At 41.0% G+C, this 23398-nt stretch overlaps 1 protein-coding gene across 4 annotated transcripts in view; it reads right to left on the bottom strand.

Moving 5' to 3' along the window:
* The window catches only part of ZNF609 (zinc finger protein 609), a 231450-nt gene that overhangs the window by 39009 nt on the left and 169043 nt on the right, over positions 1 to 23398 (bottom strand). The gene's annotated exons all lie outside the window — the stretch shown is intronic.

Below are 23398 nucleotides of genomic sequence, written 5' to 3'. Positions count from 1 at the left end.
ACAAAAAATGTATGTGTAATACAATAAAATCCTAACAGTAGTTCTCTCTTCTTTGTGATTTATGATTTCTCCCAGATTGTCTATAAAAACTTTTCCCAGTTTTTTTGAGAACTATAATTAGTACCTATTTTCAAAAGTTTTTCATCACCTCAAACAGAAACTCCGTGACCATTAAGCAAAAACTCCCTGTTCCCTCTGACTCCTAGCTCCTAGTAACTCTATTCTATTTTCTGTCTCTTTAAATTTGCCTATTCTGGATACCTCATCTAAGTGAAATCATGTATTATTTGTTCTCTTGTGTCTGGCTTCTTTCTTTTTTTTTTTTTTCCATTTTATTTATTTTTTCAGCGTAACAGTATTCATTGTTTTTGCACAACACCCAGTGCTCCATGCAAAACGTGCCCTCCCTATTACCCACCACCTGTTCCCCCAACCTTCCACCCCTGACCCTTCAAAACCCTCAGGTTGTTTTTCAGAGTCCATAGTCTCTTATGGTTCGCCTCCCCTTCCAAATTTTTTTTTTTTTAATAAACATATAATGTATTTTTATCTCCAGGGGTACAGGTCTGTGAATCGCCAGGTTTACACACTTCACAGCACTCACGATAGCACATACCCTCCCCAATGTCCATAGCCCCCTCCCCCTCTCCCAATCCCACCTCCCCCCAGCAACCCCCAGTTTGTTTTGTGAGATTATGGTTTGTCTCCCTCCCAATCCCATCTTGTTTCATTTATTCTTCTCCTATCCCCCTAACCCTCCCATGTTGCTTCTCCATGTCCTCATATCAGGGAGATCATATGATAGTTGTCTTTCTCCGATTGACTTATTTCACTAAGCATGATACGCTCTAGTTCCATCCACGTCGTCGCAAATGGCAAGATTTCATTTCTTTTGATGGCTGCATAGTATTCCATTGTGTATATATACCACATCTTCTTTATCCATTCATCTGTTGATGGACATCTAGGTTCTTTCCATAGCTTGGCTATTGTAGACATTGCTGCTATAAACATTCGGGTGCACGTGCCCCTTCGGATCACTATGTTTGTATCTTTAGGGTAAATACCCAGTAGTGCAATTGCTGGGTCATAGGGTAGTTCTATTTTCAACATTTTGAGGAACCTCCATGCTGTTTTCCAGAGTGGTTGCACCAGCTTGCATTCCCACCAACAGTGGAGGAGGGTTCCCCTTTCTCCGCATCCTCGCCAGCATCTGTCATTTCCTGACTTGTTAATTTTAGCCATTCTGACTGGTGTAAGGTGATAGCTCATTGTGGTTTTGATTTGTATTTCCCTGATGCCGAGTGACGTGGAGCACTTTTTCATGTGTCTGTTGGCCATCTGGATGTCTTCTTTGCAGAAATGTCTGTTCATGTCCTCTGCCCATTTCTTGATTGGATTGTTTGTTCTTTGGGTGTTGAGTTTGCTAAGTTCCTTATAGATTTTGGATACTAGCCCTTTATCTGATATGTCGTTTGCAAATATCTTCTCCCATTCTGTCAGTTGTCTTTTGGTTTTGTTAACTGTTTCCTTTGCTGTGCAAAAGCTTTTGATCTTGATGAAATCCCAATAGTTCATTTTTGCCCTTGCTTCCCTTGCCTTTGCCGTTGTTCCTAGGAAGATGTTGCTACGGCTGAGGTCGAAGAGGTTGCTGCCTGCATTCTCCTCAAGGATTTTGATGGATTCCTTTCTCACATTGAGGTCCTTCATCCATTTGGAGTCTATTTTCGTGTGTGGTGTAAGGAAGTGGTCCAATTTCATTTTTCTGCATGTGGCTGTCCAATTTTCCCAGCATCATTTATTGAAGAGGCTGTCTTTTTTCCATTGGACATTCTTTCCTGCTTTGTCGAAGATTAGTTGACCATAGAGTTGAGGGTCTATTTCTGGGCTCTCTATTCTGTTCCACTGATCTATGTGTCTGTTTTTGTGGTGTCTGGCTTATTTCATTTAGCATGATGTCTTCATGGTTTATCCACATTGTAGCATGTGTCAATATTTCATTCTTTTTCATTGCCGAATTAATATCCCATTGAAAGTATATACATTTTATCTATTCATCTGTTGGTGGACATTGGGTTGTTTCCATTCATATTCATGTATGAGTTTTGTTTGAACACCTGCTTTTCAATTATTTGGAATGGCATTGCTAGGTCATAGGTTAATTCTATGTTTAACTTTTTGAAGAATGACCACAATGTTTTCCACAATGGCTATGACATTTTATGCTCCCATCTATAATCCACAAGGGTTCCAACTTCTTCACATCCTCTCCAACACTTGCTATTGTCTTTTTCTATTTCTTTTTGTGATAACAGCCCTCCTAGTAAGTGTGAAGTATCTCACTGTGGTTTTAATTTACATTTCCCTTGTGATTAATAATGCTGAGCATCTTTTTGTGCACTTACTGGTCATCTGTATATCTTCTTTGGCAAAATGTCTATTCAAGTCCTTGCCTTTTTTTTTTTTTTTAACTTTATTTATTTAGTTGGGAGAGAGAGTGAGCAAGAGAGAAAGTGCAGGGGGTGGGGAGGGGCAGAGGGAGAGGGAGAAGCAGGCTTCCCGCTGAACAGGGAACTCTGCAGACTCTTGGGGCTCAATCCTGGGAATCTAGGATCATGACTTGAGCTAAAGGCAGACGCTTAACCAACTGAGCCACCCAGGTGCTCCTCCTCAGCTCTGTTTTGAATTGGGTTGTTTGGTATTTTTGCTGTCAGGTTGCAGGAGTTCTTTATATATTCTGGACATTAATCCCTTATCAGATACATGATTTGCAAACACTTTCTCTCATTCTGTTGGTTGTCTTTATAACTCTCAGTATCTTTTGATGAATAAAAGTTTTTAATTTCAATGGAATCAAATTTAACTATTTTTTTTCTTTTATTGCCCATGCTTTTAGTGTCTTATCCAAGAAAGGAGGCATTTTTAACTCAGTAAAAAATGTAATTAAAAAAAAAAAGGGACAAAATAATAGTTATTAGTAGTGGACAAGAAAATGCAGAAGGAAATTATAGCTTACTACCTCTCATCATGAATTCAAAGTACAGTATAGAAAAGCTCAAAATGAAGACTTTTAAGCATCCACATGCCTCCTCTTACTCGATGTGATGTAGTAGAGGATCTCTTGGTCTTAAGATACATATAAAAGTTTATCTATTTCAACCTTTCAACTTAGTAACTTTCATTCTTTTTTAAAAGATTTTATTTATTGGGGCACTTGGGTGGCTCAGTGGGTTAAGCCTCTGCCTTCAGCTCAGGTCATGATCTCGGGGGTCCTGGAATCAAGTCTTACGTCCAGCTCTCTGCTCAGCAGGGAGCCTGCTCCCCCCCCCCCCGCCCCGCCTGTCTCTCTACATACTTGTGATCTCTGTCTGTCAAATAAATAAATAAAATCTAAAAAAAAAAAAAAGATTTTATTTATTTATTTGAGAGAGAAAGCAAGATGGAGAGCATGAGCAGGGAGGAGAGGCAGAAGCAGACTCCCAGCTGAACAGAGAGCCCGATGTGCGACTTGATTCCAGTACCCTGGGATTACGTTTACGACCTGAGCCAAAGGCAGATGCTTAAACAACTGAGCCACCCAGGAGCCCCATCAGTTTAATAACTTTTACAACAAAAACGAAGTTACCCACTGGATCAAGAACTCATCAACTCTGCTCACCATTTATAGACGACATATCAGATCGTTTGGACAGTTTAAAAACAAGTGGGCCTAACAAGAGCCTGTTGGTACCAAACCATTTCATATGTTCTATGCAATTTACAACTGACTCCTAAGACTCACGTCTCAAGGCAGAAGTCATGGTAGAGGGATTTATTCCTGGGTGTGCAAACATTAGTTCTATCATTGGTTATTTTTAAAAGACTCTTTTTTACTTTTCTTTTATAAAGACTTTATTTGATGGGGGGGGGAGAGAAAGAGCACAAGCAGGGGGAGCAGGATAGGGAGAAGCAGGCTCCCTGCTGAGCACGGGAGTCCAACATGGAGTTTGATCCTAGGACCCCAGGATCATGACCTGAGCCACAGGCAGACACTTAACTGACTGAGCTACCCAGGTACCCGTAAAAGACCCTTTTTTCCTTTTCCTCCCCCCCTTTAAAAAAGATTTTATATATTTATTTGACAGGGAGAAGAGACAGCAAGAGAGGGAACACAAGCAGGGGGAGTGGGAGAGGGAGAAGCAGGCTTCCCACCGAGCAGGGAGCCCGATGGGGGGCTCCATCCCAGGACTCTGGGATCATGACCTGAGCCAAAGGCAGGAAGGCAGAGTATTAACGACTGAGCCACTGAGGACCCCTCTCCTTCTTTTTTTAAAAAATCTTGTCACCTTAAAAAAGATTCCCTTGGAAGCTGTATTTCCTTAGTGTGGTTAGAGAAACAAAAAGAGCTAAGCTAATGGACAATGCTAATGGGAGTGGTTAACAAGAAACACTAACGGGAAACACTAACGGTCGTTGCTAACACTCTTTACACTGATGCCCATGTGTGGTACAATGTAGTCCTGTTCTCTGGAAATTAAATATTCCTTCAGTTGGGCTCTTCTCTTTGCTTTCCTGGTAAAGCCCTCTTTATTACTCCCCATACTTCTTATATGGGCCAAAGGTCTTTTTAGCCACCACTAAATGATCAAGGGCCTGTTAAGAGGGCTTTGCATAGGTTTAATTTCTTTCTAAATGAGAATGACGGACATGTTTGTCAACTGGTATTGGGAATGGGGGCAAGAAGGAAGAGGATGCATCTGCAACAAATGTCTTGACTCCCAGTCAGTACTAACTTCAGGTTTTCTAGTTCTCTATAGAGATCGGTGTGGAGCAGAAGTCAGTCAGTCACAGTTTTTGGAAAGATATAAGTATAGTGGCATCTTAGGCTGGAGCAGTACACCATAGGAAAATGGGAGGACTGAGAGGAGAGTTACAAAAGGATATACTTATGAGGAAGGCTGGTTTGAAACTACAACATCAGTGGAAACCTTAAGTGGCAGAAGATAGGAATCTTTTACTTCTCACAGCTGATCTCTGGTGTACTGTCTAATGTTTAATCTCATCCTGTGATTAGAGATTAGGCACTGTTCATTCCAGAACTAAAGTTCAAACCAGAGGTGTAGGAAAAGGGTGAATATAATTAGAAACTCATGCAAGGAAGTCATTTTTTTTAAAAAAGATTTTATTTATTTATTTGACAGACAGAGATCACAAGTAGGCAGAGAGGCAGGCAGAGAGAGAGGAAGGGAAGCAGGCTCCCTGCAGAGCAGAGAGCCTGACGTGGGACTTGATCCCAGAACCCTGGGATCATGACCTGAGCCGAAGGCAGAGGCTTTACCCCACTGAGCCACCCAGGCGCCCGCAAGGAAGTCATTTTAAGAAATGAAAAGACTAAGGAAAATTAGGGCCATCTGTAATTCATCTACTACCTAAGATTTTTTCCCTAAATCAGCTGCATTCTGAAAACTATTCTTTTTTATGGGTTCACCAGTAATAATATCAGGAACTTTAAGAGTGCCATATTTTAAAACTCTGGTCCCAAATTTGTCTACAGCAGTGAAAATTATTGAGAGAATGCTTTACTACGCTATAAATTCTTATGTCCTACCAAATCTTAAGTAGGCAGAACCTCAGATCAGCTTAACAGCAATATCTCCAGATGTTTTTGTTGTTGTTGTTGTTGTTTGTTTTTAAAATCTCACTTATCCTGGCAATCCATTCATCTGCAAGTCAGGGATCCCACTGTAGGGAAGGATCAAATCATGTATGAATCTTCCAAAACCAGAAACCCAAAGGCAGAAGTGTGGTTATTATTCCCTCAGAGAATATACTTCCAAAGAGGATCTATATTTCCTAGGAGCCCTTTATTAATACTCTTAAGTATAAATCTCTGAGGTTATATAAAGCAATTTGGAATAAAGTCTTCACCCAAAATGTTTGAAGTTCATAGAAGAGTGGTTCCCCAACTTGGTGCACCTGGGATACAACCCCAGATGATTAAAAATACTGACACCTAGAGGCGCCTGGGTGGCTCAGTAGGCTAAGTCCCTGCCTTCAGCTTAGGTCATGATCTCAGGGTCCTGGGATTGAGCCCCAAATGGGGCTGTCTGCTCAGCGGGGAGCCTGCTTCCTCCTCTCTGCCTGCCTCTCTACCTGTTGTGATCTGTCTCTCTCTCTCTCTGTCAAATAAATAAATAAAATCTTAAAAAAAAAAATATACTGACACCTGGGTGCCTGGATTCAGTTAAGTGTCTGCCTTCAGCTCAGGTCATGACCACAGGATCCTGGGATCGAGCCCCACGTTGGGCTCCCTGCTCAGCAGAGAGTCTGCTTCTCCCTCTCCCTTTGCCACTCCGCCTGCTTGGGCTCTATCTCTCTGTCATTTATTTATTTATTTTATTTTATATAAATAAATAAAATCTTAAAAAAAATACTGACACCTGGTTCCCATCTGCATACACTGTGATTTAATTTAACTGGGCAAGACCTGGGCACCAGGTCTTTAAATCCCTGCCCCCACATTCTAATGTGCAGCAAAATCTGGGAACCACTGCTGTAGAAAATGGTGTCTTCAATTTCTTCTGCCTTCAGTTCTGGGACTGACAGGAAACAAAAATCCTAAGCCTTTATTTCTGGGATCTTTTGGGGCTGAATGAGCCAAGAAAGCACAAGGTAACACCATCATCCTGGAACCATTTTTACATGACCATGGTATTTTCTCTTCACAGAATTTCAGGCAAAAGTATAGTAGAAGGCCAGCTGAAACCATTGTCAAGCAAGCACCAATTTGGGGAGTTGGTTAGGTAGATCTGTTATTGCTAAAGGATAAACACGCAGAGAACTGGTATAGGGTAGACATGTCAGGCCAAAGTGGGACATCTATCAAATGTAGACCACTCTACCCCCCAGACCATGGGGACAGGGAGGCTGGGAAGGAACGGTAAAGATCTAATATGAACCCTCCTCCCATCTCTAAGTACCCACACCATGGAAACTTTGTCTAAGTGCAACAAAGGCTGGCTCACCACACCCTGAAATCTCACATCCTCCCTTTCTTCTGGCTGAGGTAACCACACACTATACCCACACTGGGAGGCAGCTCAGCAGAGGTCATCACGCCCTCTCGGCTGTCCAGCTGGAGTACTTGTCTGAAAGCTACTGGAAATAAGAGGGGATGGTATCATCTCAGTGTGACAGCTTTGAAGAAATACTTGCCTGAGGCTGAGATGGAATCACACTTGTCCATGGTTTTACTGTTTTATGGCCTAACAGGAAAAACCAGGATAAGAACATGGCTGGGGGCTAGTCTACGTGAGGCACTTTTCCTTTCAGCTTTCTTCAGGTACAGGCTGACAGAAACAGCTAACTGCTGAAGCCTCTTTTTCTTTCTCGGTAACCTCCACTTGGCATTTTCAGGCTTTGTTAACAGAGCAGAACCAAACCACATTGTAGTTCTCAGAGCCAAAAAAGATGGGAGGTAGTGATGTAGAGAGAGGAATGGTTGAGATCAGAGTGGATGATTTTCTGCCCAGAGTGGCTTTGGGAAGCAGCGTCTCTTACGATTTTAAACACTTCTGGATTTCCTTCCTCTCTCTATCTTATGACAATAATTATTTTTGAAATTTTCAATGGCTTCTGTTTTGGGTTGAATTGTGTCCCTCTCAATCGGTTGAACTGAAGTCCTAACCCCTGACACCTCAAAATGTGATCTTATTTGGAAACAAGGTCTTTACAAAGGCAATCAAGTTAAAATGACGTCATTTAAGTGGGCTCTAATCCAATATGACTGGTGTCCTAATAAAAGGAGAAATTTGCACACACTAACAGACACACAGAGGGAAGAAGATGTGAAGGCACACAGAGAGAAGTCAGCCATGGGACTGGAGTGATGAGATGTATAAGCCAAGGAATGCCAAGGATTACTGGCAAACACCAGAAGCTAGAAGAGGCAAGGAAACATTCTTCCCTAAAATATCAGAGAGAGTAGTCCTGCTGCTTGATTTCTGACATCTAACCTCCACAACTATGAGATAATAAATTTGTTCTAAACTACCCAGTTTTTGGTACTTTCTTACAAGCCTTAGGAAATACAGCCCCCAAAGGAGAGCTGGTATTGATTTAATCATCAGATTTTACCTTGGTTAGCCTCAGTGAATTACTGCTGCTAGCCAAGATTACAGTCTAGGTCAGTGGCTCTCAAATTGGGGGGGGGGGGGGTGTGGAACACAGTGGTGATGGCAGCAAATTATAATTCTTTGGGAAGCCGTTTCATAATAAATATCTAAGCTCTATACTGAGCCTGCTAATTCAGAACATTAAGAGTAAGGGATGTCAACATATCTTCTAATTAAACAAGCTCCCCAACTGATACCACAGACTTGCTCTGATCTCATGCACCACCCTGCCATCCCCAACTGAGTAACACTAGCTTAAATAAAAGGATAAAACTTTGGGTCTTACTCAAATTTATCTGTAGATCTAATGTAATCCCAAACAGAATCTCAGCATGGTGATTTTTGTCATAAAAATTCACAAACTGGGGGCGCCTGGGTGGCTCAGTGGGTTAAAGCCTCTACCTTCGGCTCAGGTCATGATCCCAGGGTCCTGGGGTCGAGCCCCGCATCAGGCTCTCTGCTCAAGCGGGAGCCTGCTTCCTCTTCTCTCTCTCTGCCTGCCTCTCTGCCTACTTGTGATCTCTATCCATCAAATAAATAAATTTTAAAAAATCTTAAAAAAAAAAAAATTCACAAACTGATCCTAATATTTATATGAAAATGCAAAAGGCCAAGAATACCCAAGGCAATCTTGAAGTAGTACAAAAAAGCTGGAGAACTTACAGTACTAGATACCAAGCCTCATAAAGCTACAGTTGTTAAGACAGTGTAGTACTGGGTGCCTGGGTGGCTCAGTGGATTAAGCCTCTGCCTTCAGCTCAGGTCATGATCTCTTGATCTCAGGATCGAGTCCCGCATCAGGCTCTCTGCTTAGCGGGGAGCCTGCTTCCTCCTCTCTCTCTCTCTGCCTGCCTCTCTGCCTACTTGTAATCTCTGTCAAATAAATGGATAAAATCTTAAAAAAAAAAAAAAAAAAAAAAGACAGTGTAGTACTGACATAAGGCTAGACAAATGGATGAGTGGAACAGAAGACAGGGTCCTGAAATAAACCACACCTATGTCACTTGACATAACAAACGTGACACTGCAGTGTGGCGGGGGTGGGGTGGGGGGGTGGGGGGAGTGGGTGTAGAGGGGGTGCGGTGGGGGTGGTGGTGTTAGGATGGCCTTTTCAATAAGGTGCTGGGTCAGTTAGGTAACCATATGGAAAAAGTAGAATCTTGACTCCCAACTCATATCCTAAACAAAAATCCATCTCAGATAGACTGTAAACCTATATATGAAAATTAAAAAAAAATAAAATTCTCAGAAAAACACGTAAAAGAGTATCTTTATTACCTTGGAAAAGGCAAAATTTCCTTAAACAGGACACGAAGCACTTACTATAGAAGAAAAAGAAAAACTAGACTTTATAAAAATGAAGAACTTCCATTCATGAAAAGTTACCATTAAGAGAAAAGGCAAGATACAAAATAAGAAGACATTTATAATAAATATATATCTGATAATGGGCTCATAGAATATACCAAAAAATTCCTACAAATTTGTAAGAAAAAACACAACCGAATCCAAAAGTGGTTAAAAGGTTTGAACATGCACTTCATAAAAGATTTCCAAATGGGAAAAAAAAAAAAAAAAAAAAAAGATTTCCAAATGGCCAATAAGCGCATGAAAAGAGCTTGATTTCATGATCTTCATGGACATGCAAATTAGTATCACACATACACCAAACATGATGGCTAAAATGAAGAAGACAAGTAAGGTCAAGTGTTGATAAGGATGCAAAGCAACCAGGATTCTAATCAGAAGTAGGAGTATAAATTGGTTTAGACACTTTGGAAAACTGGCACTATCCACTGGAGCTGACCATATGTGCATCTAAGGACTCAGGAATTCCATTCCTAAGTATATACAGAATAGGAATGTGTATATATATTCCTCAGAAGACATATACAACAATTTTTCCAGCGGTGTTTTGCATAACAGCCCCAAACTGCAAACAATCCAAATGCTCATCAACAACTGAATAGTGTTACATTCACATAATGAAATACTATAAAATAATGAGAATAAACAAAGTACCACTACGTGTAACAACATGGTTAAATTTCACTGGCATAATGTTGAACAGCTAGACCTAAAAAAGTATACACTGTAATGATCTTATTTATATAATGTTCAAAATGGAGAACACTAATCTATGATGCTGGCAGTCAGAATTGATTTTTTTTTTGAAGGGGTTAGCTATTGGAAGGGAAGAATGAAGGGGTTTCTGAGGTGGTGGTAATAATGCATTTCTTCATCTAGGTACTGATACCATGAAGTGGGCTCACTTTGAAAATGTGATGACCTGCATGCTTACGATTTGTGCACATATTTCTATTTCTATTATTGTTCAATAAGACCTATTAACTTAAAAACAAAAACACTTAAGTTTGTGACTCCTGTACATCAGTAGCAGGATCAGCTGGTTCTATACTAGCAAGCTAGTTCTCTACTTCGGGCAGTCTGCCCAAACTCCGCAGCGGACCAGCCTAGTATCTAACACAAATGTGCTTGAGGGATGGTCGGGGAGGGTTTCCACTTTCTTCGTCCATTCTTTCTCCATTTCTATGAGTTTTCTTTTTTTTTTTTTTAAGATTTTATTTATTTATTTGAGAGAGAGACAGTGAGAGAGAGCATGAGTGAGGAGAAGGTCAGAGGGAGAAGCAGACTCCCTGTGGAGCTGGGAGCCCGATGCGGGACTCGATCCCAGGATTCTGGGATCATGACCTGAACCGAAGGCAGTCGTCCAACCAACTGAGCCACCCAGGCATCCCTCTATGAGATTTTTTTTTTTTTAAGATTTTATTTATTTATTTGACAGAGAGAGATCACAAGTAGGCAGAGAGGCAGGCAGAGAGAGAGGAGGGAGCAGGCTCCCCGCAGAGCAGAGAGCCCGATGCGGGGCTCGATCCCAGGACCCTGAGATCATGACCTGAGCCGAAGGCAGCGGCTTAAGCCACTGAGCCACCCAGGCGCCCCTATGAGATTTTTTTAAATAGAATGACTCTAAGGATCAGGCTAAAAGCTGAAAAGCAGAGGGGAGCATGGTAAATGGGAATATGCACAGTATTTCATGTACTGAATGATACAAGAAATTTTTCAAAAGATGGGCATAATCTGAGTCAAATAAGAAGGCAGGTTGAAACAGTTCAGGGTAAAAAAGTTACATTTGGTACTGAGTTCAGTGGGGGTAGAAAAGTATTCGATAACAGTCTTTTAGGCTTTTTAAAGACATACTAAACAGAAAATAGAGTACAGCTTGTGGGAGGGGGAACTACTCAATTCCTCACCATAGCCTTTTTGTTACAGAGCTTGTTGCTATGGAGAAGGCCACGAAGGCAGCAACTAGGGGAAATAAAGGATCTGGCAGGAGTAAGCACAGTGACAGTGGATTAAACAAAAATTCCTTGAGCAATTAGCAAGTAGCAGGGCCTATAAATGACACACTTTCCATTTTTTTCCCTAACCCCTACCCTCCTAAAAGTACAGGGGCTTGGTTTGCCACTATAATTTAACTCAAATACAGAGAATGCTGAATGGGCCTAACAAAGCCTAAGCCTGGCAGACAAAACACGGGCCATTTAGCAGTGCTGCCTCATGCCAGGGGGAATGAGCTACCTACCCACCCCTATCCTGGGGAAATGATCTCCAGCTGCCTAAATTATAAAGTTGATGCCCTATGATTTCTTTGTTCAGTAAAGCCTGAGGGAGATAGGATAATGAAGTATCAGAAGAGGTGCAGAATAGACTCTTGTTTCATAAAGCAGTCAGAGACAGAGAGGGAGAAGTGAGGAAGAGGGAATTCTTACTGGTATCATTAAGAGGCAGCAGCAGCGACCTGGGAGCAAAGCTCTGCCTGAACTGGTCTGAAAACTACTGCTGTGGGAGAAAAGGCCAGTTGCCAAGTTTGTTAATAGCTTCTGCCCATCATTGTTACAGCAGCTTTATCAACCAGGGCAGGGCCAGGACCTGTTTTTAGCAGTGTAAGCACTGAGACCAGAGGGTTCAACAACATCTTCCTGCAGATCTCACCACAACCAGTGATTAACAAAGACAGTTCTCTTGTCTGTCCTACACAAATGATCACCGAATTGTAAATATCACAGCTGGAAGGACCGCAGAGATATGTAGTCTAACCTCCCAAATTTACAAATAAGGACACTATGACCCAGACCAATTAAACAACCTTATCCCTTTTACCTCTTGGAATCATAAGCCAAAGCTAAATTAACTGGGGCTAGTGATCAGTCTCAGTTTATACCAGACCGTAATTATTGCCTAGGTATCACTTATTGAGTTTCATACATAAGTATTAGGAACTAAATTATTTGTTTTTTTGTTTTTTTTTTTTTTTTTAAAGATTTTATTTATTTATTTATTTGACAGCGAGAGAGAGAGATCTCAAGTAGGCAGAGAGGCAGGCAGAGAGAAAGAGAGAGGGAAGCAGGCTCCCTGTCAAGCAGAGAGCTCAATGTGGGACTCGATCCCAGGACCCCGAGATCACGACCCGAGCCGAAGGCAGCGGCCCAACCCACTGAGCCACCCAGGCGCCCCATGGAACTAAATTATTTGTTAAAGGATGACATTAATAACAAAAAAGTAACAACTGAAATATCAAAAGAATCTCACTGGAAGCAACCTTGCTTATCTGCCAAGTCCACAGTCTGGCCAACTGTACCACCCCACTGTGCTTTGCAGGGGTGAGGGAGGTGGGGGGTGACAGTGCACAAAAGGACATCTTTCTCCCCTGCTTAGTTTATTTTGCAATTCATAAAATGAAACTCAAAAAAGTCTGTAACCAAAATTCTGTAGGTTCTTTAGGGCTTCAGGATTTAAGTATATGACAGTGGGCAGATAACATAATCCACAAGGGTATATAGAAAAGCAACTGCCCTAAAGCATCCCCTGGGAGTAAGCTGCTAGGTGGGAAAAACGTGCTGGCTGATGTTTTGGGTGGGGGAAGGGTGGGAGAAAGTAAGTAACGATTTCCCTAATGTTTCCTTTGTGTGACTGCTGTTGCCATGTGGTGGTCTGTTGCTATGAAGATTTGTGGTGCCAGACAATGGCTGCTAGACTATGACTGTGCTATTGGTGGAGCTGTTTCTGCGGGAGTCAGGCTAGTAAGCAACTAGCTAAGCAGTGGACAAAGCTTGGTCACTGTGTACCATCTCTTTCTCAAGGTAAGTGCTGCCTGAGGCAAGACTGAAGGTGAAGGACTGTAAATTATAGCCAAGATAAAAGAAAAACCAGAAGCTGAGAACTAGTGTAACTTTCCAGTATAAATATATAAAATTAGGTACTTCACAGTTCAAACACATACTTTCCTACATCAGAATCACACAGAATATACCAAGGGTAAATACCAAAGTTATTAGATCCATGAAAGATGATGAATGGACAGCCCCTTCTTTTTAGCAAGAAGGATAAAGACCCGCAGCTGGGATCTGCAATCAGATGAGGAAAAAGAACTGCTGAGGCAGGTTCTCAGTGGAGCTACCACAGGCAAACTAACTTCCTGCTAAGCAAAACCACTGCCTATTACTCTGATAATGAGAAAACTGCAACCCACAGACCAAAGCACAAGGCTCAACCACTGAGTTTGAAGCAGGGCCAAATGTTCTGCCAGGTAACGGGGGCCAGAGTCATAGAAGTCACCCTGGGTCTGTTCAGATGTCAGCTACTTAACCCACCCTCTTCATCCTCCCACATACTTACCCTTCTTTCTATCTTACAGTATATATTTGCACTTCTAGAGTATATATAATGTAAAGCTCTTCTAGCCCCTATGCTGCCCAAGACAGTAAACCACTAGCGACATGTGACCATTTAAATTTAATAACCCTCAGGGTGCCTGGGTGGCTCAGTCATTAAGCATCTGCCTTCCACTCAGGTCATGATCCCAGGGTCCTGGGATGGAGCCCCAAATCGGGCTCCCTGCTCAGCAGGAAGCCTGCTTCTCCCTCTCCCATTCCCCCTGCCTATGTTCCCTCTTTCTCTGTGTCTCTGTCAAATAAATAAAAATCTTTAAAACAAACAAATTTAATAACCCTCAGTATCATGTGCCACATTTTAGGGTGCTCAGTATCACATGTGACTAGACTACCACTTTGAACAGCATTTTTTCCAACGAAAACGTTGTACTAAATAGTGCAGATCTAGTCCAGACCCCCATAAATTAGAAATGTAAGGCCAGGATAAGTTAAGAAACTTACCCAAGATGATACACCTAGCTAATGGTACAATCTGCTCTGGAATCCAACTCTCTTGACACTAATTCAGGTATCTGTTCTGTACTATTATGTCTTTTTTTTTTTTTTTTAAAGATTTTTATTTATTCATTTGACAGAGAGATCACAAGTAGGCAGAGAGGCAGGCAGAGAGAGAGGAAGGGAAGCAGGCTCCCTGCGGAGCAGAGAGCCGGATGCGGGGCTCGATCCCAGGACCCTGAGACCATGACCCAAGCTGAAGGCAGCGGCTTAATCCACTGAGCCACCCAGGCGCCCCCTGTACTATTATGTCTTTAAGACACTATTTAGTCCTTGAAACAGTTACTTTCAAACAGTTCCTGACACTCTTAGCTGTTGAATAAAAATGTGGAGATGGGGATGCATAGACTTTTTACGTCTGCTTATGCATATATATGACAAACCTTTAATGGATATAAAAACTGAAACTGGGCATCATGGGTGGCTCAGACGGTTAAGCATTTGCCTTTGGCTCAGTTCATGATCCTGGGGTCCTGGGACTGAGTGCCGCATCAGGCTCCCTGCTCCTTGGGGATCCTGTTTCTCCCTATGCCTTTGCCTCTCTCTCTGTCTCTCATTAATAAATAAATAAATAAAATCTTAAAAAAAAAAAAAAATTGAAACTCCCTCCTCCCCACCAAATCTTTAAGCTAGAAGCTTAAAGAAGCTTTGGAAGATAGCCCGAATTTATCATACAGCTTTTCATGACATACAAGGGAGTTGTACCTGCTTCAGCTTCAAAAACATGGTTTTAGGGGCACCTGGGTGGCTCAGTGGGTTAAGCCGCTGCCTTCGGCTCAGGTCATGATCTCAGGGTCCTGGGATCGAGTCCCGTATCGGGCTCTCTGCTCAGCGGCGAACCTGCTTCCCTCTCTCTCTCTCTGCCTGCCTCTCTGTCTACTTGTGATCTCTCTCTGTCAAATAAATAAATACAATCTTAAAACAAACAAAGAAAACATGGTTTTACTTCTGTCTTTCTGATATTTTTGGTATTTCTGATATTCTGGAGTGGAGTGGAGTGATTCTTGGAGTGGGAAGGTGAACCCAGATAAATGATACAGAAATTATCAAATTATATCAAATATAGTTTGATATATATCAAATATATATATCAAATATAGTTTCACAAAGAAGCCTAACATATAAATCACCCCTAAGTATAACTATTCTGGGTTGCATCTGGTGGGGTAGCAGAGGTAGAGCCTGGGGTCTGCCCACTCAGCACCCCATATTCCTCTTATGACTGCTTATCCATGCTCAAGTTCTTCAGAATATAACTTCAAACCATTTCCTTTGAAAATACCTAAGGTTCTATCTCTGATTTTTGAAACTTCCAAATATTGGTGGTAGAAGACATAAGAAAGAAAGGAAGGAAAAGGAGAAAAGAAGGAAGAGCAGGGGAGTGGGAGGAAAGGGGAGGGGAGGAGAGAAAGAAGGCAGAAGGAAGGGAGAAAAGAAGGAAGGAAAGAAGGGAGGGAGGGAGGAGGGAAGGAAGAGGGAAGGAAGTAAGGATTACAAAATCCTTCATTATTTTTATTCAATATATACCAAATGAATCCAAGAGAAGTTACCAAAAAATTAGATTTTTATGTACATACCTGAAATACAAAAGCGCAAGGCACAATTTTATTAATCAAATATTTACTGGTTATTTTACTTTTTGTGAAAAGACTGAACTAGTTCTTGGGGGAAATAAAATGATATATAAAATGCAATTCCTGACTTCAGCTATCTTATAGTCTAATAAAGGAGAAAAAGCACACAGGAATCTCAGGTGGAAATTAATAAGGACTGCTTATATTTATGTTACTGTGCTCCTAAAAGGGCAGGAGAAAGACAGTGGAGTGGAAAAAAATGTTTCAAGTAATGGCTGAAGACTCTCAAAATTTGAAAAAAGAAAATTACAGATTCAAGAAGTTAAGTAAGTAAACCCCCAAACAGGATAAACACAAAAGAAATCCACATCAGATACATCACACATCATAATCAAAATGAAAAACTTTGAAAGCAAATAGAGGAAAGTGATGCATTACTTATAGGGGAACAATGACTTAAGTGACTGTGTATTTCTTAGGAACAATGGAAGCTATACAAAGAAATAGAGCAATTTTAAATTGTAAGAAGAAACGTAAACCTAGATGTCTATATCCAGAAAAAATATCTTTTTTTAAAAAAAGATTTTGTTTATTCATTTGATAGACAGAGATCACAAGTAGGCAGAGAGGCAGGTGGGGGCGGGGCGGGGGGGGGGGGAAGCAGGCTCCCTGCTGAGGAGAGAGCCTGATCCGGGGCTTGATCCCAGGACCCTGAGATCATGACCTGAGCTGAAGGCAGAGGCTTTAACCCACTGGGACACACAGGTGCCCCCAGAAAAAATATCTTTTAGAATTAAGGTGAAATAAAGACATTCTTAAGAGAATTAATAGCCAATTATCCTGCTCCAAAAGAATTAGATTCTTTAGACAAAAGGAAAATAATAGACAACTGGAACACCAGGAATGAAGAAAGAGCCACAGAAATGTTAAGTATATGGGTAAATATAATAAACCATTCTCTTGAGTCTTTAAAGTATATAACACACAACTGAAAGGGAAAAATTTTTAAAGACTGTCTGATGGGGTTCTCAATGTAATACATAAGACCAGGAGTTCACAAACTTTTTAGTGAAACACAAGACAGTGAGTATTTTTGACTTTGCAGGCCATATGATCTCTTTTGTAATACTCTGCCACTCTAGTGCATAGTGGCTGAAAATACATGAAGTGTGCCTAGGTTCCAATTAAACTTTATGTATGGACAATAAAATCTGGATTTCATATAAACTTTAGATCTCATTCTTATTTTGATTTTACCTGTTTTTGGCAATGAGCGTAAGACAATTACAACATAAAGAAGGGAAGGTAAAGTATCTTAAATAGTGATAAGATTTCTATATTCCACTTGAGGTGGCAAAAAAAAATTCAAATTTTAAGTAGACTGTGGAAAGTTGAATACACATATTGTAATCCCCAGAGTAACTACTAAAAAGCTATTTAAAAAAAAAATTGAAGAATAGAGGTGCCTGGGTGGCTCAGTGGGTTAAGTGTCCGACTCCGGTCTCAGCTCAGGTCTTGATCTCAGGGTCATGAGTTCAAGGCCAACCCTGGCCTCCATGCTGGCTCTCTGCTCGGCGGGGAGCCTGCTTCCCTCTCTCTCTCTCTCTCTCTGCCTGCCTCTCTGCCTGCCTGTGATCTCTCTCTCTCTCTCTCTCTCTCGCTGTCAAATAAATAAATAAAATCTTAAAAAAAAAAAAGGTAAAGAAGGGTGGGTCAGAAATAACTCTAGGGAGGTCTGAGCCTAGAAAACAGGTAGGATGGTAATATAGGTAATGAAAGTAGGTATAAAAAAGAGAAATAGAGAAGAGGGAAAGAGAAGCAAAATTTCGGGAGAAAGATTATTCTTTTTTAGACATTCTGAATTTAAGAAATCAGCTTCTGGTGATATGTGAAATGGGATTAGGCAAAAGGTCAAGTCTAGAGATAACGATATGGGGATTGTTCATACAAGGGAGATAGTTGAAGCCATGAATATAAAAGACTGCATTTATTAAAAGAAAGCTACTGAACCAATGACTTCTGGTGGGAGTTATGACATAAGAAGGTGATGCAAAGAAGAACGGCAGAGAAGGCTGCTTCCCATTCTGTCTTAATACGACTCTATTTTGTGTGGGTAAATAATGTATCCAGTTAAAACACAGTATTTCCTTGTCTCTTTTGCAGAAGGGGTAGCCAATGAGATGTAGGCATAAGTCTTAGATCTGGCTTCTGGAAAAATTTGTTAAAGGCAAACAGATTAGGTGGGAAGCCAAAGCTACTGTACTCTTCTCCTTCATTTTCTTTCTTTTTAAAAATCTTAAAAATAAGATTTTATTTATTTATTTGACAGAGAGATCTCACAAGAGGGGGGAAGCAGGCTCCCCGCTGAGGAGCTCCATGCAGGGCTTGATCCCAGGACCCAGAGATCATAACCTGAGCCAAAGAAAGAGGCTTAACCCACTGAACCACCCAGGCGCCCCTCTTCTTCAATTTCAAGCCTGGAAAGTAAATGTGATGTCTAGAGCTACATTAGCAATTTTGCAATGAAGAAGTAACTTTAAGGAGCCTAGAACACTGATTACATTAGAAGTCATCATACTGGCCCTGGACTGCCAACCTTCAGAATTTTCTTCTATTAAATCACTATTATTTCATCTTCCATTCCTTGTAGCCAAATCCCATTCTTAAGTCAATGTTTCCTCAACTTTCTCCACTATGGCATACAGAGGACGTGAAAAAAATATATTGTGGATAAGGCTGCTTGTCTGGGGGAAAGGAGTGGGACACAAGTTGCCACAGGCCCTCCCTAAAGGCCAACAGAACAGAACTGACCAATATTTCAGCATCCTAAAAGCCTTCTGGAACTTCTGACTTAATAAATACAAGGAGGAAGAGGGAATTGACACAAAATAAAGAGAATAACCAATCAAAAAAGAAATGAGATTTTTTTAATTAAAATTTTTAATTTTTTTAATAAACGCATAATGTATTTTTATCCCCAGGGGTACAGGTCTGTGAATCGCCAGGTTTACACACTTCACAGCACTCACTATAGCACATACCCTCTCCAATGTCCATAACCCCAACCCCCCTCCCGATGCCCCTCCCCCCAGCAACCCTCAGTTTGTTTTGTGAGATTAAGAGTCACTTATGGCTTGTCTCCCTCCCGATCCCCAAAAATGAGATTTTTGAGAGGTATAATAATGACGAGTGGAGAGTTTCAAGAATAGAGAAACAGTAGAGCTTCTAAACGTCTAGGGTGGGGTGCCTGGGTGGCTCAGTGGGTTAATTAAGCCTCTGCCTTTGGCTCAGATCATGATCTCAGTGGGATCGAGTCCCGCATCGGGCTCTCTGCTTGGCGGGGAGCCTGCTTCCTCCTCCTCCTCTCTCTCTGCCTATTTGTGATCTCTCTCTGTCAAATAAATAAATAAAATCTTTTTTTTTTAAAGATTTTATTTATTTATTTGACAGACAGAGATCACAAGCAGGCAGAGAGGCAGGCAGAGAGAGAGGGAAGCAGGCTCCCCGCTGAGCAGAGAACCCGATGCGGGGCTTGATCCCAGGACCCTGAGATCATGACCTGAGCCGAAGGCAGCGGCCCAACCCACTGAGCCACCCAGGCGCCCCATAAATAAATAAAATCTTAAAAAAAAAAAAAAGTCTAGGGTGGACTGCGAAAAGACCTTGGGAAAACAGATGATCATTGGTACGAGATGATTTCAGTCAAATGGTGGCAGAAGAAATCTGATGGCAAGATGGTATACGATACTGAGTAGGTGAAAAGAGACTGTTAAGAGCAATAGCAAGTACTGAAGAAAAGGAGAGAAGTTCAAAAGGGTAGCAAAGATGAGGAAAAAACTTTCACTCTAAGTAACTGTTGCAGGGGGAGTATAAAAAGAAGGGGAAATAATGAAGATGAAGAAAAGTAGATAAAATTCATGGTATAAAGTCTTAAAGAATCTTCAGAATAAGGAGAAAAAAGAAACAATAGGACATAAAAATACATTTTAATAAAGAAGAGGGAAGCGGGAGGGTTTAGGCAAGTGTCTTTGATTCTAGTTGCTTAAGAGCATAAGGAGAGAATGAACTGTGCTAATGAATCTTGAGAATGAGGTAAGTATTGGGAAAGGTGAATGCAACAGGATTGCTAAAGCAGTACTGAGCTAAAGGTGAATGAAGGGATCGCTAAGCAGTACTGCGAGCTCAGCTTCTACCACCTAGCAAATGCCTGCACCAAAAGCAACTGGGTTTTGTGAATTCTTCCACTTGTCAGACTCGGATCAGGAGTTGAAAAATGTGGGTGATCTTCTGAATGGGAGACTGGCAAGACGAGTAGTTTCATTTTTCTGAGAAAACAACTCTATATGACAAGTGTATAGTGAAATTTCATCATTGCTATTAATATTTTAAGATGCCATAATCAACTAGTATACGGCTCTCCTATTCTTCACTCCCGTGCTCTTTCCACTATACCACAAATTCTTCCAGAAAGCACATTTGATAAAGTAATGCTACACTTAGTGTGGCTGCTTAAAAAGGAAAACCTACAGCATCTCCTGGAATTCTTATTTAAAGTCAGTCTTGCCTTTCTTAAAAACATCATAGAAGCCAGGACGCAATTCTGCCTCAGTAAAAGAACACGGTCTACCTTAAGGATTATTATACATTGTTCTAGGATCCTGGGTTAAAGTAAGCCTTGTGAACTAGGAATGGATTTGGGACCTGTTGTTTCGATTATTTTTTAAAAGTAAGCTCCATGCCCAGCATAGAGCCCAATGTGGGGTTTGAACTCACGATCCTAAGATCAAGACCTAAGCAGAGACCAAGAGTTGGACTCTTAACCAACTGAGCCACCAAGGCACCCCTGTTATTTTGATTTGAAGTAAGGTCGAACAAAATGAAATCAGATGGAATGAGTGCTAAGTCTCAAAAAAGCCAAAGAAAACATTCCAAGTTACACTTGGGTCTTAGTTGAGCCTAGTCAAGGATGATCTTTGCAGTGCTGGCTGAATTATGAACAGCCTAAAAAGAGATGGAATCCGCAGGAATTTAAAAACGTCTCCAAGGCAAGGTTTGCACTGAGAGGGAAGAAAGAAGCAACACTGCAGGACAGGTAGGTAAAGAAACCAGGAAGAACTGAGCTCCTGACCCCTACACCTGTTCTCAGCAAGGTAGCTCAGTTCTACAAGGACCTCATGATCCTCCATTTCCCTCAGAGGCCAAGCATTCACAGCTTCTCTCTAAGCTCTAAGGATTTTTCCATTTGAAGATAGTAGTTTGCTGGGAAAAGAGACAGACAGAAGTACAAAGAGTCAGGTAGCAGACAAAAATCCTAGAAGGCTGAAGGATTTTTTTTCTAAAGTATCTGTATATAGTTCTTATTATTAACTTGAGGACTGACTTAGTATATGGTATCTTACAGATCTGCAGAGAATGATCTTTGCAGGAAATCTCTGTCACCTGAAGATGAAAAGGAATGTAAACCAACTCTGATCCCAGTTCAGACCTTTGCCAACTGATGGTTCAGGTGAAGGCCCTCTGAGTGGGCCAGAAAGCAGAGTATAGTATCTAATTGCAGAACAGTTCTCTTTCCCTTGTGATGAATGAAAAAGAAAAAGGAGAGGTACTAAGCCCTGAAACACAATATAGTAAATGGGAGAAAATATGGTATTAAAGGTAGGAGAACTAAAAATCTTACAGATATAAATAGATGAGAGTGATCTTACTACCTGAATTACTTCAATAATTACAGTAGTAATTATTCTGAGTTTCAGAGAAGGTTTAGAATTTTGTAAAGTATTTAATATGGTTCTAAGTTCAGACAATTACTATAATAGCCATTAGATACATGGTAACATAGATCTAGAAATGACAATGACTAGATGTAAGCATTCACTCACTCAAATATTTTTGAGTGCCTACTATAGAGGCCAAGTGTTAAGTATTAGATATTCAATGGTGAGCAAAACAGAGTCCCTGAGCTGATAGAATTCTAAAACAGTGGAAGAGGGGTGCCTAGGTGGCTCAGTGGGTTAAGCCTCTGCCTTTGGCTCAGGTCATGATCCCAGAGTCCCAGAGCAGTCTCCCTGCTCCCTCCCACCGCCTGTCCCCCCCCCTTCCCGCACCACCTCAGAGGAGAGCCTGCATCCTCCTCTCTCTCTGCCTGCCTCTCTGCCTACTTGTGATCTGTCAAATAAATAAATAAAATCTTTAAAAAAAAACCCAGTGGAAGAGATAGATATTACTGGAAAAATGTAATTATATAAAATTACAAACTTCATAACAACGGTGAAAATAAGATGCAGGGTGCATGCAAAATGTGTAACAGGGGAACTTGGTAATAAGCTGCCAGGTACAACTAGAGAGCTTTTCAGAGGAAATAATTTAAAAATTTTGTGTATGTGTGCTAACATTGCCTTGGCAGGAAGGGAGAACAGGGATCCTGAGATTTAAAAAAAAAAAAAAGTAACCACTGTTCTCAGGAGAGTGAAAGGGTTAGCTTCACTTTCCTGCAAAGTTTTCATCAAGTTCACACATATGAAAAACATCTTGTCCTTGGAGAAAAGTCACCATCATAAAGATGGATAGAATAAATAGGCAGGAAATTTATGTCTTCTATCTTCAATATATTGAGGTAACAGACCCCGAAGGTTGCTTGGTGTCACAGAGCTAAGGTCTGGACATGTTTGTCATTCCAACAGACATTGTGGCTGTTTAGATGTTTGGCCATAGGTAGATGATATTTTTAAAACCAGAGATATAGCCACTTGTGATTTCCAGATTGTATACTGAATACACACATTGAGAGTCAGCCTCTAGGATCAATTTCTGTCTCCATTGTCTCTGCATCAGTTTTTAACACAATAGGATTTTTTTGGGGGGGGGCATTATGGTTTTGGGCACACAATAAAACCTCATCAGCAATGTTATTCTGAAACCTGAAGCTTTACTCTATTGCTGTTTAACAATGAGAACGCCAAAAACACAGAATTCTTAACCTATATCACCTCAATGCCTACTGCATGGTAGACTTTAAATAAATACTGAATCACAACAGAACGTTCAGAGGAACAGACTTTGATTAGAATGACCACAATGAAATGCCTGAATTTCCATGGGCAAACTGACAAGATAGCTTATGATAATTAGAGATAATGAGCTGCATTCCTCTGGGCCTCTAAACTCCAGAGTGGGGACACTTTGAAAGTCTGGTTACTGATGCCAAGACCTGATGGGACCCTGAGGCCCAGCCTCTCTAAACCACACATACTTTAACAAGAACTTGGATTCTTTATAAAAAGAATATATGTGCTGAAATCAAATTGCCACAGACGGTACCAAGGGATCAGAAATACTTGGTTAACTCCCTTTATACCTCTACTTTTTAGGTTTATGAACTTCCAAAATAGAAGAAATTCTGTTCTCAGGGGCAAATGGAATA

The sequence above is a fragment of the Meles meles genome, chromosome 6, assembly GCF_922984935.1.
Source record: "Meles meles chromosome 6, mMelMel3.1 paternal haplotype, whole genome shotgun sequence".
NCBI lineage: Eukaryota > Metazoa > Chordata > Mammalia > Carnivora > Mustelidae > Meles > Meles meles.
The sequence above is the reverse complement of the archived record's forward strand: the minus strand, read 5'-3'. Positions and strand labels throughout refer to the sequence as shown.